Genomic DNA, 7180 nt, shown 5'->3' on the forward strand with positions numbered 1-7180 from the left:
TTTAAAGATTTTATTTTTAAGTAATCTCTACACCCAATGTGGGGCTCGAACCCACAGCCCCAAGATCAGGAGTCACATGCTCCACCAACTGAGCCAGACAGGCCCCCCTCCCCACATACACACAAATTTCACCTTTTCTGATATTAAGATTCTAACTCCTAATTTCTTTAGATTGCATTTGCCTACCCTTTCATTTTCAAATTTTTGCATGACTTTGTTTTGGACCCACCCATCCTTGTATGCACACTGAGAATTTGGTTCTGCACTATGATCTAATTGAAAATAATTTCTTTGAAAGAAATAAATGCATTTCTATTTATTAATATGAAGGATATGACAGGGATTTTTTTCATAATATTTTAAGTTTTCTGTTAAAGGTTTTGAAAATTATTACATGGTCTGTTTGCCTTATTTAATTATTTATATATAGCTTCTTAAGCATATTTAATAGGGTGCATATTTTCTTCTAATTTATAACTTAGTACGTTCACATAATAACCTACATATTTAGTTTGTAACTTCATGTAATAACCTTGATCTTCTATATCTTTAGAATATTTATCATTCCCTATTATGAGTACAGAGAAATTTTTTTCTTCTTTCTCCTCCCCATTCTTTGTGACCCAGTGTTGGACAACAGCATGACTTTCTTAGCATCTTTTTTTTTTTTTTCTACTCTTAAATACTTCTATAACTTGATTTGTCAGGTTTAAAGGATATCCACTGATCCCTAGATATTGAGAATAATGCAATCAGCCAATTTAGTATATGCACCAGTTTATTCCTGTTGTGTCCTTCTAGTTTTTGTTGGTTGCTTTAGTTCTATAGGATGTTATCCTTGTATGCTCTGTCACACTCATCTACATATGTATTTCAGATTTAGTTTTAGGGTTAAATAGGTTCAATGCTTAAGATTGGATCAGTTCTTTTGCAGTCACCTCTTGGTTTGATGGACTCTGTCCTCCAACAGTGGCCCACTGGAGGGCTCACTGACTGAGTTCCTTTATGCTCAGATACTTGCCTCTTGCTTTTATCCCTTGAAAGGCAGTTTGGCTGGTCATATAACCCTTGGGACCCACTTTCTTTCCTATGATGACAGTGAATTCATGACCTCCCAAGACATCTTATTTCATTATTAGGTATCTCAACTGTTACCAAGTGAGTTTTGTTTCTTTTTGTAACTTTTGCCAAAATCGGTCTTCTTGAAAACTTCCAAAATAACAGCCTTCCACATAACAGCCTTCCACATAAACCCCCAATCTAGGCTAAAACTACAAAATCATTGAAGGAGAGTTCTTAAGGCCAAAATGTCTCCAAAAAGCTTTTAGTAGACTTAATGATTTGTTACTCAGTAACAAATTGCATCTTCCTTGACCTCCTTGTGCCCTACCCATAGTGCTCTTTTAAAGCAAGTTAGAGGGGTGCCTGGGTGACTCAGTTGGTTAAGCATCTGCCTTCAGCTCAGGTCATGATCTCAGGGTCCTGGGATCGAGCCCCAGATTGGGCTCCTGGCTCAGTAGGGAGCCTGCTTCTCCCTCTCCCTTCTGCTCATGCTCTCTCTCACTCTCTCCCAAATAAATAAAATTAAAAAAAAAAAAAAAAAGAAACTTCTTAAAAAAATAAAGCAAGTTAGAGTAATCCTTTCAGAGCTGGAAGGGACCACTGGGATCATTTACTGCAAAGGTCTTATTTTAGGATGAAGAAACTGAAGCCCAAGGAAAGGTAAAGTGAGTTCTCTAAGGTCATGCCGTTACCAGGAAGCTGAGCCTGACCTTGAACTCGAGAATGCCAGGCAAAGGTTCTTTTCATTTCACCGAGTCCTCCAAAAGTACAATGATCAATTTTTGTGTGCGGTGAGAACATTTAAATTCTGCTCTCCTATGTGAGCTGACGGATATGTAAACTAACCTTATTGTAGCAATCATTTTGCAGTATATATGTGTATCACATCATCACGTTGTACACCTTAAATATACATAATGTTATATGTCATTTATATCTCAATAAAGCTGAAAAATATACAATGATCAAAAGTGTTTCATTGCACTTAAAGAATTCAATGTATGCCCCATGACATAAGAAAATCTACCTAATGTCTGCTTGAAAATTATCATCTCATTTCTCATTCCAACTACGTACGGAACGATTCATGCAGGATAGCTGTATTAGAGAATCTTCAGTGGGTATATTCATTTACATAAATTGTCACTTTCATTTTCTATTTCTTGAAACTGAGAAACTTCAGATAAATGTAGATTTAGTTTTCCTACCCCAGACTCTCTAAACCATCATTTTGAAATCAAATTACACAGCTTATGCTTAAAACATAAGGGCCAGATTCTATCTTCCAATACACCGCCCACTCTCTAACAGCAGAATTTGGCCCTAAAAACCCATTAACAAATATTGTCATTAAACTAAAGAGCTAATTACTTTGGATTCAGACAGAATGAACAAAATCATAGGCCAACCGCAGCTGGTAGTAATAATGGTGAGACTAACCGTATGTTACACTGGAGATTTAAAGAACAAAGACATATTAACACTAATGTAACCAAACATATAAAATTATCCTCCAAATGGAGGAAACTGCTATAGTTGGAAAATTCTTGAAAGCACATTGGAATTATCCGATACAAGAAATAAAGGATATTTCTAAGGAATTAATTGTCATAATTTGAAGTTATCAGTGTTTAATGAAGAAACTGAAAATTTTAGTGTATTGCAATATCCACAAATGAAGAGTTATATCTAAAAATCATTTTGTCTAATTGGAAGTACTATCTTCATATTTAGATCAGTTTAATACTACAAGATGCAAGAGCCTTGCTTTACGGCTATTTTTTTTTAAATTTTATTTGTGACTGGCTACTTTTACTTAGCATTAGATTTTCAGAGTTCATTCATTTCATAGCTTGTACTAGTGTTTTATTCTTTTTTTTTTTAATAGGATAAATTATTATTTTTATTTTTTTATTTTATTTTATTATGTTATGTTAATTACCATACATTACATCATTATGGCTATTTTAAACAAACGTTATCAGGACTACCTTATAGTTCTATAAAAGTAAATTTCCCAGATAACTGAATATTTTCCCAACCCTTGAAAAATATTTTCAAATTATATTAATAATACATAATTTAGAGAAAGTTTTACATACCCTGACAAGCAATAAAAATCAAACATAATTTATCAGTTGAGCATAACCATTAATAATATTTTGCTATATATCATTCCACTTTTCTTCCTATGCATCTGTCGTTCTTTTAATATAAATGGGACCACATCAAAACATGGTTTGTAACTTGTTGTTTTCATTTACAGTATATTATGAGCATTTTGTTCACATCAATAATTATACTTTTACTACAGAAATTTTAATGACTTTGCAACTTCTTAAATTGAGAATAATAAACACATTTTAATCTTTTCGGGTATCTTACAAATATCATTATTATACTGTTTCATAATAACACTAACACTCTCCAGAGATTATTACCCAGCTAAGTCTCCTTTCTCCCCTACTAAATGGCCCCAGATGGCTCTACTGTTCTAAAGCTGTATGTGACTTTAGCTCTTTTTCTCCTTCAATATCAGATTTCCATATAAAGCTGACCAAACCTGACGTAGACCTAAATTGGCTGTTTTCATTTTTAGATTAATGACATGAAAGATTATCTACTGACAATGAAAATAATTAACAATTTTAAGTTCAATTACACTAATAAGTACTCAGGTATTCTCTTCACTTCTTCAACCTTCATCTAGGATGAAAAATTTCCTTCTAAACTTCCTTACCCAAGAAATCATTATTGAAAAACATTTGCTTAGTTTGTCTTGTTAAAAAGTCACACCTCGCCAGACTGATGTTGACTGCTCTTTGTATTAATACAGCAAGTTTAGAAGAGAAAAAATGCAATTATATATGAGGGGACCAGACTAGAAGATCTTAATGGTCCATTTCTGCTCTAAAACTTTATGCTGCTATGCTTTAATAAAGTTTCTATAATTTATTCTTTTGTTGTATATTTTCCTTCCTGAGTATGGAGGCTGTCTCACTCAGGTTCCCTGAAATTACATAGTAAGTTTTCTTTAGGGAGTCACAACTTAAGATAAATATGCCGATGATAATGAACGTGACTCACTTGAGGACACTATTTCATTCTCTCTCTACCTGCTCCTCTGCAAAGAAAAAAGGAAAAGAAAAAAAAGAAAAAGAAAAAGCAGAAGAGTAGTTTCTATGTTTCTCTGAAATAAAAATATTACAGAAGACTTGCACTAAAAGCTTTATTAAATATTACTTGAGAACTTCTTTGAACCATAAACTTGTATGGTACCTATTTGAGGATTTTACAGTTTGGGTACTACAAATTTTAGGATTTTATCGTCAGATGTGGCAGTGAGAGCTTTGCCTATTGAGAACAATACTGACAACAAATGCATGTGAAAATTCATTATTACATTAATCTAATTCTGTAAATCTATAGATTACTTGAAAAAAGTGCTGCCTTGTTTTATGCATGTCTATATTCATTTTCTTTGTGTAATACTAATAACTAATATGTGTTGCTAATTGCCGCCATGGGGATATACTTTTTTTTTTTTTTAAGATTTTATTTATTTATTTGACAGAGAGAGACAGAGGGAGAGAGGGAACACAAGCAGGAGGAGTGGGAGAGGGAGAAGCAGACTTCCCACTGAGCAGCGAGCCTGATGTGAGGCTTGATCCCAGGACCCCGGGATCATGACCTGAGCCGAAGGCAGATGCTTAACGACTGAGCCACCAAGGCGCCCCTACTTTTTTTTTTTTAAATTAAGGGTTTATTTTTGCCATTTGGTATTTTATGGACAAGAAACTTTACAATATGAACATGTGCACACAAAAACTGACAGAAAAAATGTCTGTAAGGCTACAATTCAATCAGAGGATTTTAAAAACCTCACTCTTCACTACAAAATAAAATCATGTTGTACACTTAAGGAATCATCACAATTTCAGTTCTGAATATGCCTCTACTAATCACTTTTATCACTGGAGCAAAAAAAGCAAACTTTACATAAACTTAAAATTGCACATAATAAAGATGAAATTGCTAAATGAGATAAAGAAATATAATAAAGTGATATTCAATAAATGTGCCTGTTACCTGTTATAAAGATATCACATGATTTAGAAGTTTTTACCCACAAAGGACAATGAGTAGCTAATGATGTGTTAAATAGATCTGTTTTTTTGAAAATTTAACACTGACTTTTCCAAATGAAGAGAAAAAGAAAAAAACCTTCAAAAATGAAGAAATGCTTAGCTGACTCTGGTAATAACTCATTATTTCTGTCTTCTTAGATAGTTCTTGGAATTGATCCAGTAAGTATAAACATCTGAATAAATTAGAACATTACAGAAAACAGAGAGCAAGCTAAAGACAGCGATGAGCGCATGCTCACTCTGAAAGCAATATAGGGACCCCTGGGATTTAGCCCATCATACCAAACTTGAAAATCAAGGTGTATCAAAGAGAACTAAGAATTCAATTTGGGGGGGGGTGTCAAAAAAGGAGCACTAATTTAGCACCTCTGTGCTAAGTGTGCCTTTCTTATTTATTCTTGTAGCTGAAGGAAACAAACAACATAAAACCCCATTTAATATAAAGTTTGAAAATTAGAAGTATATTGTTTTGAAAGCCAACTTCAGCATTACCCAAAGGACCAAGACCCACCTTCATCAGGATCATTTGGGGGCAAGTAAGTAAAATGCAGGTTGCTGGGTCACATCTGAGATGCAATGAATCTAACTCTCTGTGAAATATGCCCAGGAGTCAGAATTTTACAGACCCTAACCCCCCTCCACGTGACGCTCACCCACATTACAATTTGAGAACCACTGTGATTATCATGATTTTTTTGTGTGAAACTGATTATCAGTTATCAAGTTTACCACTGAACCTTGCTTGTATTTACATTGACATGACATATAACGACTTTCAAAGTTTGCATTTTATTTTCCCTTCTTGGTGTGAACTGTTCATAGATGGCTATTTTCCCCACATTCAGTAACTGCTTTTGCTTTTATATATTTTGTTAAATATATTAAATATTCACTTCTGATGTAATTAAGAGTACACAGCAATGTGAGTTACTTCCAAAATTCACTTACCTTCAAATCCTTATGCTTATTCAGAAAGTTCTGAGCATGTGTGATAGAAATTTTCAAGAAGAATATATGCAGTAGATTCTCTAATTTCCATGTATTTCAAGGCTGGCCAAGGAGACTCCTGGAGCGGACACCAGAAAAGCCATTGAGAAGGGAAGACACCAATGCTGGAGCCTCTGGGTACCTGATTATCTTTGAACAGAAGAGAAACACAAGTAGTCGGTCACCTGAAATTCATAGAGAATCTGCTATGGAGAAGGTTATTTTCAGTAAACAGGCAGTGTTACTAAATTTAAACTTGGCCTGGGTTTGCTGCTCCCTGATTTAGCACAGATGTCATTTAAAATTTCATGTCATTGTGAAGGCAGAATTGCATGATGATGCTGCCTGCAGAGGATTCTGGTTGAATTCATATGGCTTTAAGTGACTATTTCTTCTAAACACTGCATCAAGTGGTATTACTTAATTTTATTTTTGATATGCAGATGCTAGATTTTGGTGCTGAATCTCTTTCTAAGTCAAGGTTGATGAGTTCTCTTGGAAATATATCCTTACGTGAGCCTCTATCACAACCCATAAAAGATAAAATGTGATACTTTTACAAAATCCCAATGGAATCATCTGGTACTTTTGCTATATTTTCTTTCACATGGGTAATGCTTGCCAAGATAATTAGACATAAACAAAAATAACATCCTTTCTAGTCAATATGTGTTGCCTCCTCAGGGAAACCAAAATTCTAGCACTTTGCTGAATGAGTTAAGCAGACATTGGTAGGGGCTAATGGAAAAAGATTAAAACATCTGATTTTAAAACTGGTAATTGACAATGCAAATATTCTAAAGAGTAGAGAAAGCAACATATACAGATAAATACAAAGTCAAATACAAAGTGACAAGAGTATAATATACATGTAAGCATAGAGTACACTATAAAACAATAGTTTTTCATAGAAGACTTTAATATTTGGCCACCCAGAAACCATTCCCAACTTTCTTCTTCCTTGCTACATCCCACAAATAAAG

General features: G+C 34.1%; 1 protein-coding gene across 2 annotated transcripts in view; it reads right to left on the reverse strand.

The window, feature by feature from the left end:
• The window catches only part of HS3ST5 (heparan sulfate-glucosamine 3-sulfotransferase 5), a 161074-nt gene extending 154725 nt beyond the window's left edge, over window positions 1-6349 (reverse strand). For both annotated transcript variants that reach the window (XM_034990314.1, XM_034990313.1), the window contains exon 1: window positions 6159-6349. The gene's annotated coding sequence lies outside the window, so the exon portion shown is untranslated. The remainder of the gene's footprint in view (window positions 1-6158) is intronic.
• Window positions 6350-7180: the final 831 nt, after the last annotated feature.

This window comes from Mirounga leonina, unplaced genomic scaffold (assembly GCF_011800145.1).
Source record: "Mirounga leonina isolate KUSES-001 unplaced genomic scaffold, KU_Mleo_1.0 Mir_53, whole genome shotgun sequence".
Lineage (NCBI taxonomy): Eukaryota > Metazoa > Chordata > Mammalia > Carnivora > Phocidae > Mirounga > Mirounga leonina.